Consider the following 8,831-nt stretch of genomic DNA (forward strand, 5'->3'; position numbering starts at 1 on the left):
TCTTTACTTCCCATTTCCTCTCTTGACAAGCACCACAAACTCCTCAGGCTGGACATTTGGCTGACCTTGACTTTCTTTCACAACTGTAATTTGTTCCTAACCTAAAGGTTACCTGCTTCCAAGCACATGATACAAATATCAGATTGACCAATATTCCTGACAGTTTTCACACACCTCCCTTCATCAACCAGAAACAAGCATGAACATCTCAGAAACTATTTCTTACCCAAAGTAGAGTTCCACACAAATGAAAAGACACAACATTATCTCTGCTAATATCACAACATTATCTCTAATGTCATTCAGTCTTTTGCTTTCATTTTTAATGGTGACATTTATGTTTTGTAGAATAACTCTCTTTGCAAAACTGCCAGCTGAAAATATGATCCAAACCCTAAATTTATAGAACACAAAAAGAGATAGCCACGATTCCCTCATGAGAGATTTTTGGAGCTCTCCTCACCCCTAGTTCTCTAGTTGAAATAATTCAGCAAACAGGACCCCCAAAAGTGCTATAGAAATGTCCAGTTCTATATACAAATGTTTCCATGAATACATAGAATAGACAGAAATACACACTGGAGGTAACTCCTCGTGTACGCATAACAATTTCTGCTTCTCAATTGCTGACAAATGCCTTCAATAAATTCTCTCTATGACCAAAGTCACAAATCATTGTGAAGACAGAAATACATACGTAAAATCCACTGTATTATAGATCCCCGGACACCCAGGAACAGACTACTTCACCCAGTTCAGCTACTAGTGACAACAGTCCCCCAAGCCACACTATGCTATTCTAAAGTGCCAGGATCTGACACTCTGGAAGGTTGACTACAGACCCCTGCTCACCCACTCCTCCTCTTCTCAATCCTTCCTGTTCTGAGGTCAGTCCCAACATGTAGGACCTGCAAGGAGTTCACATTCAAGACAGATAATCGATGAGCACAATAAAGCAATCATTATTATTATGTAGAGAGCTTTGGCAGGCATTCAGACCTGGAACCCACTGCATGCCCCACACCTCCCATAAAAAGAGTGTGGAATCTTTGATTTCCAGGACACAGTCCCCTTTCTTTCACACTGCAAACAGACAGTAAACAGATATCTTCAACAGCAGGTAGCATCCAACTCGGGGGACTAACTTCCATGTTTGCAGCAAGAAAGAGGTGCCATAGCAGTTGTGGTTTGTAACTTCAGCATTTCGAATATTCTATAAGAGAACAAAGTGCTCACTTGGAAATTTTATTCTATCTCAACAAAATTATTGCCTAGAAGACAAGCCTTCCGGAATAAATCCAAGCAGAAGCCTTAAAACGAGTGAAATGTTTGTAATCTTTGGGGTGTGCTATTAAAAGACGCAAATTCAAAATATCTCCTCTTTCATCCTAGCCATTTCACCATTCCAGGAGGATCCTAAAATCAAAGCTAAAAGGACTACTTTTGAACTTCGGCAAAAAGATTGGGGAAATGCTAATGGTATTCCCTCCCTTCCATTCCCAATCATTACACATCCTTCCTTGGTTGTCTAAAATGCTCTCTTTCCTCTATTTTTCTTCCTGATTTGCCCAAATAAAGCTGACCTCTTCCTCCTCACATTTTATCTTTGCCTCTTTTATGATATTAATCTACATTCTGATTTTACAGTATGCTAACACATATATATGGAATCTAAGGAAAAAAAAAAAAGGTCATGAAGAACCTAGTGGCAAGACAGGAATAAAGACACAGACCTACTAGAGAATGGACTTGAGGATATGGGGAGGGGGAAGGGTAAGCTGTGATAAAGTGAGAGAGTGGCATGGACATATATACACTACCAAACGTAAAATAGATAGCTAGTGGGAAGCAGCTGCATAGTACAGGGAGATCAGCTTGGTGCTTTGTGACCACCTAGAGGGCTGGGATAGGGAGGGTGGGAGGGAGGGAGAAGCAAGAGGGAAGAGATATGGGAACATATGTATATGTATAATTGATTCACTTTGTTATAAAGCAGAAACTAACACACCAAAAAAATAAAATAAAATAAAATAAAAAATTAAAAGCCCCCCTCCACACCCGCCACCAGCTGATGTTAGTGTAGGATGGTGAAAGCACACTAGAACCCCAGAGGAGGAACGCTATAGAAAAAAAAAAAAAAAACTTTGCAGAAATTTCCACCTACTTTAATTTCAGAAAGGGAAGGTAAAAGTGGTGTTTATGCTAAAGAGGAAAAGAGACATTTTACTGGATAAATTCTAGAATGTTCTTTAGAAGGAGCGTAAAGACTGGAGCAGTCAACTAGCAAAGAGCTAAGAAAGAGTGTCAAATCAATGGGATATCCAAAGGAGGAAAACACTGGAAAGAATGGAACAAGTAGCTGTGCTAGCAACTCCAGTAACATTGGGTAATAAAGCATTTTCCTCAGGATATGGCTGAAATGTCAGTAACAATGTAATGCCCATTACAGACTAATGTTTATTGTTTTTGAAAGCTCCTTCTGAAGTATTATGTTAAATGTGCTAGAAAATGGCAAGGGAATCAAATGGGACGTGGCTCTGACTCTTGGCTTAAAGGGACTCAAACCCTAGTAAATGTAAAATTCTCTTTAAAAATATGGTTCTGATATGGTAGGGCCTTCTCAAACACAGGATTTTTACACACACACACACACACACATACACAAAGGAATAAGACTGTGCACAGTTGTTATTGGTACCATCTACAAGCTTTGTCTTCATCCCCATGGGAAGATGTGGCACTTAAGGGTCAACAACACAGTGATTAAAATCTCTATCCCTACCCAGCCAGAGCTAAGAGAGGTCTTAGATTCAAGGAGAATCTCTTCACTATCTTTGGCTTGCCGGCCAAAGTCTGCAGAATAACGCAGACTCTGCAGTTCAGCTTTTATATACTTAAAGACACCGAAGACAGACGAGGCTCTGAAGTAAACCTCCAAACACGCTGATGCTTTATTTATGGGTCCTAGGAGATAGGGAACATTAAGTGAACTTAAAACGGCATATCATGATCAGATTTCCAGCTGTTCTGTGTCACTAGGAATGGCAAAATAAAAAGAACAGCCCTAATATCAATAATAAATGCCTACTGGAGAACTCCAGTAAGCTACAATGATTAAATAACACCAAGGAAGAAAGGCAAAGTCTAGAAGACACTCTCTCTCTTGCTCTGTCTCTCTCTGGCAAAATACCCAGGCTATTGACTCTTCTTTGCTTCACTTCCGTGTCTGCCAGCCACCTCCAACTCCATAGAAATTTGTTCAAATGGCACAGTAATTGAGATCTTACAGGAGTTACAAAGATTACTTCAAGTCTTTGAACTCTCTGGGCAAAACGAGTAACTTTAAAGTCGATGAATCTATCCTTCATGCCATTTAATATCCAGATGTGGACTCTTGTATTGATTAGAAGACAGCAGGAAATGAAATAAACTTCTATGGTGTCACAGCTAGGAATCAGTCTCTCTCCCAGCCCTTTATACATGTCACGTTACCATACAAGATGGGCCAAGTACAATTGCCCTCATTTTACAAATGAAGAAATTGAGACTCAGAGAGGTTAATGTGCCTGAGGATTAGTAAATATCAGAGCTGCTAAACACTGGAGAAAGTATTCAAAACCCAGCTTGGCTTGGCACCAAAACCCTCTCCATCATTCAGGCATTTTCACCAGTGAACAGCAAATCAGAGTGAACTTCCCAGCATCACCCATCCCTCACCACTGTCTAGAAGCTGACATCTGATAGAAGATCAGTAAATGTTGGTTGAATGAATGCACAGGTGAATGTAGTGCAGGGACCCTTGATACTGAGAAGTGACCCAGAAAAAGCAGGTAAGTTGCAGGAAGAAGACAGCAGCAAGACCACGGAGTGAAAAGCTCTGAGTCTCCCATAAGTGGTTTTGCTTGAATGCCAGCCCACCTGGTTGAGGCGCTGCACCAGTCATCTTGGCAGGTATCCTGCGGTTTGTCTCACCTGCCTTTTTTGCTTTTTGAGGCAGCAGATAATGGTGTGTTTAACTTGACAGTCTGCTACCAATTATTAAGCGCTGGTTGAGAAATGTGGTAGCTACCCAACGAGTATTGTTGTTGGAGAACAAAATTTTAGAACAGATTTGGTTGTGGTCAATGCTTGCAACTTATCTAACAAGAACAGATACTGCAGAGGGAGCCTGGGCTGCATGTTCCAGAGCATTTTAATGCACAAAGCTTAATTTCCACACTGCTCCCAACACAGAGAAGCCTCTGCAACCCTGATATATGTATTCACAGTAGCAATTTGTCCTGCCCCTTCTCTCAGTCTTTGGGATTTTCTCTTACTCTTTCTTTACATCCTCTTGTCCCAATCCTCTCAGCTTAGGTGCTGGAATGTTTTTCCCTTTTCAAGAAGAAAATAGTCAGATATCTTAACGATGGATTTAATGTCTCTTCCCTTTGTCTAGCACCAGCCAGGTGCTGTCTTTGCCCTAGGACTTCTTCCTGTCCAGACAGATGTAATTACCAGAGGCAAAGCCATAGGGAAATGTCCTTCAGGCAGGGAAGTATTTCAATATTGGAAATCTCGTTATGGTACATACTGGCTGAATATCACTCCTGTCTTTTCCAAAATTGGATACAGATTGTCACTATCTATGTGGATCAATTCGGTTCTTCCTTTTCCTTTTTTGCTACTCCTTTGCCAAAACAGAGCTTTGTAAGAGTATATCACTCATCGCCTTTCTTTTTTACAGAAGCTGAAGTGCTTTTATATCATACAATCCTTGGACCAAGGAAGGTCCTCAGAATGAACTGATGTTATGGGAACTGGACGCACAGGCCCTGTTGAGGTTGCAGGCTTCTGCACAGGATAACCTGGGTGAGTATGTCATGAACCAGTCTCCATTTATCCTTTGTCTACCCCTGCAAAGAATTACCCTGTTTCAGCTTTCTTAGAGAAACTGGCAAAAATTTTGATAGAAATAAGCAATGTGGATCCACAGTGATGAGTTTAGAAATAAAATCAGAACTTAGGAAATTTTGTGCCACATCCAGATGCAGACAACGTTGTGGGGTTTCCCTGGTGGCGCAGTGGTTAAGAATCCATCTGCCAATGTAGGGGACACGGGTTCGAGCCCCGGTCCCGGAAGATCCCACATGCCACAGATCAACTAAGCCCATGCGCCACAACTACTGAAGCCCACACGCCTAGAGCCCGTGCTCCGCAACAAGAGAAGCCACCGCAATGAGAAGCCCGCGCACCGCAACGAAGAGTAACCCCCCATCGCTGCAAATAGAGAAAGCCCGCGCACAGCAATGAAGACCCTACACAGCCATAAATAAATAAATAAAAATTTAAAAAAATATTGTGGAGGATTTCAAATCCCAAAATTTTAGAAGTTTTAGAACATGATTCAGGTATATAGAAATGACGATTAAAGATGTTTAGAAGTGAAGCTTTGAGGAATGTGCAGGATGTAGAGCCACGTCCCAGGTCTCCATTTCTAATCTCAATCACCAGGAGCAAAGTTCTAAGGCCCCTATGACAAAAAGCAAAGAGAAAGAGAAGGAGGAGGCACAAAATTTCATATTAAAAAAACTCTAAAACCTTAGCCATCCCCAGCTTCTGATAATGTTGGGACATAAACTTGTAAAAGTGACAAGATTTAAGCAAACTGCAACTAGAGTTTCAAAAGCAGGAAACTGACCTCTACAAAAAAGCAAAATGTGTTAAAATAATGAAACATGCTGGATTTTTTTCATTGATTAAAGTCTACATTTCCAGATCTCAGCTCTGTTCAGTAACTATGCCCAATGCCGAATCCAGGGAGTATCCAACCCATCTTACTGAACAATTTTATTGAACTATTTTATTATTTAATGCCAGATTTGGGTTTAAAAAGGAGGAAGCAACGTCAACTGGACTGATTATCATCAAGCCAGCTCAGGATGGATGTAGATAATGTTGTCATCTATGAGATATAATTACAGGGTGCCAGGATGAGCCATTCTGGGCAAACACTGACTCACCAGGCCCAGCCCCAAACACCCTTTGGTTCACAGTATAACAAGTTGTACACTGAAGAGTCATCCTTTGGGGACTTTCTCTCTGTTACTCTCTTTATAAATTATAAATACACCTATTGACTGGTATAGTTCATTAAAAAATATTCTATCCATCTATCCCTTCATCTGAATATAAGAGAGAAACAATGAGAGAGAGAGAGAGAGAGGTGAAAAAATATGCATCAAACTTTTGTCCTAGAAAATAGGATATGAAGGAGGGTAAAAGGGGGGGAAAGAAAGACTTTCTTTTATCCTTAAAATTTTTATACAGGACTGGCTTTGTTCACACTTTCAACAAATATGCACTAATTCTGTAATTTTTTTTTTAATATATATATTTTTTTAATTAATTAATTTATTTTTGGCTGTGTTGGGTCTTCATCTCTGTGCACGGGCTTTCTCTAGTTGCGGCAAGTGGGGGCCACTCTTCATCGCGGTGCGCGGGCCTCTCACTCTCGCGGCCTCTCTTGTTGCGGAGCACAGGCTCCAGACGCGCAGGCTCAGTAGCTGTGGCTCACGGGACCAGTTGCTCCGCGGCATGTGGGATCTTCCCGGACCAGGGCTCGAACCCGTGTCCCCTGCATTGGCAGGCAGATTCTCAACCACTGCGCCACCAGGGAAGCCCTAATTCTGTAATTTTGACAGAAGAAATCCAAAAAGAGAAAATTGTTGCCCATGTTCTTGGAGTGTTAGTGGCTTATCCATTGGCACAAACCTTGCCTTGCCTAATCATCTTAAAAATCAGCATTTTCCACTGCTGATTCTTCAGACGACTCATAAGAGTTGTGAATCAAATTATTATAAACAAAAAGAGCTGAAAGGTCACTTAGGGCAAACTCTGAATACTGGAGGAGAAACAACAAGGTGGTAAGTCACTTGTCTATGACACATTCTCTCATTCTTTAGTGTGTATTTAATCAAAAATCAAAAGTGTGCTGGAGCCACAATTATTAGTTCAACACGTATCTGCCCATACAGGACTTAACATCTCATACAAATTTATTTCATACCAATAATATGGCTGACCCAGTTCTAAATATATACATACTCATATACTCATACTTTTAGACAGAAATCGGTTGTCCTATTTCACAAACATATTGAGACTCAGAAAAGTGAAGTGGTGATATATTCAAACTCAGATCTTCTGCCTTCCAATCCAAGGATCTTGCCAGTTTTGTACTGGGCATTCCTTTCTTAGGATTTATCCCAGGAGACTAGAGACAATCAGAAGTTAAGCTTTTTTTTCTCCTAAATTTCTAGTTCCATATTTTTTCTATTAAATCACAATGATCAGTTTATCAATGTGCCTTGCTTATATCCTCAGTTTTAATTATTATATTAAATAGCTCAGAATTATCTCCTTGATCAAGAGCAGATATACAGTTGGCAAGCCCTATTACTTGAGTCATCTCCCATGAAAGAAAAAAAAAAAGCTCATTAGAGGGAATTTTTCAACATTCTCTGATGTCTAATTAAAGCAAGAGTTAAAAGAGTTAAAAATCATAAAATTGACTACAGTTTATGTGGAAGAAAATAACTTAAATTTTTGACTGCTGATATTTATCATTCTTGGTGACCTCTCAGGAATAATTCTGGCCAAAAACAGGACTCTAATGAAAAGTGTATCTGGGTTGCTTTTTAATGCTTCTTCACAAATCTTTCTAAAGACCTCGAACATTCTCTGGATAGAGGATACCAGGACTTATGATACAGTTTAATACAAAAATATTTTTATTAAACCTAGAATAAAAAAAATACAGTTTCTGTTTCAGGATTATAACTTCCCTGTAATTATATCTTACAGGGATGTTATGGACTCAACTGTAGCCCTTAAAATTCATATGTTGAAGCCCTAATCCCTAATGCGACTATTTAAAGATAGGGCCTTTAAGGAGGCAATTAAGGTTAAATGAGGTCATAAGGGTGGATCTCTGATACCGTAGGATTAGTGTCCTTATAAGAAGAGACACAAGAAATTTTGCTCTCACTCTGTCTCTGCACGGGCACACAGCAAGATGGATGTGGCCTGCAAGACAAGAGACGAGGCCTCAGAGTGAAACCTTGCCAGTATCCTGATCCTAGACTTTCCAGCCTCCAGGACTATGAGAAAATTAATTTCTGTTGTTTAAACCATGCAGTCTATGATATTTTGTTATGGTAGCCCAAGTAGATTAATACGAGGGAATATGAACGTTCATTCAGATGAACAGATAAACTTGAGCAGAACTATCTTTGGGTAAAGAAACTGAAAGCTGCTGTTCTGGGCATAAAGCTTTGTTTCACCTGATAACCAGTTATGAGAATAATAGTGTAAACTTCGACATAAGTAACATGGCAGGTTTCACTCATTTGCACATTACTTAGTCAGAATATACAATTTATGATAATATCCCAAAGACTAGTTAAATTTCTTAATCTTAAAGTAACGTGTTTCATTGACTGTGTACTTGGCCTTCCTTTCTATAATATAAGAGCTTTTACAGAAAAGGAAGAACAGACACTTAGCCCATGGGCAAACATTTTCCCTCATGGCAAATATCAAGGCCTACTTTCCTGCCAGGGCTCAGGGCAACCTCAGAATCCATTTTTACATGGCAGTCTTGGCAGCCCGTCCAACTGACTGGAGTTGGCATGCACAATAGAATTTAATTGCTATAGGAAAAACTGGGCTGAATCTAAGATAAATTAGGCTAAAAGCAAGTAAGATCTAAAACCACCAGCTCTCATATTACTATATTTGGGAGATGAGAAATATTAATAATTTAGAACATATTGTGTTATCTAATAATT

Source organism: Balaenoptera physalus (assembly GCF_965194825.1).
Source record: "Balaenoptera physalus genome assembly, chromosome: 6".
Lineage (NCBI taxonomy): Eukaryota > Metazoa > Chordata > Mammalia > Artiodactyla > Balaenopteridae > Balaenoptera > Balaenoptera physalus.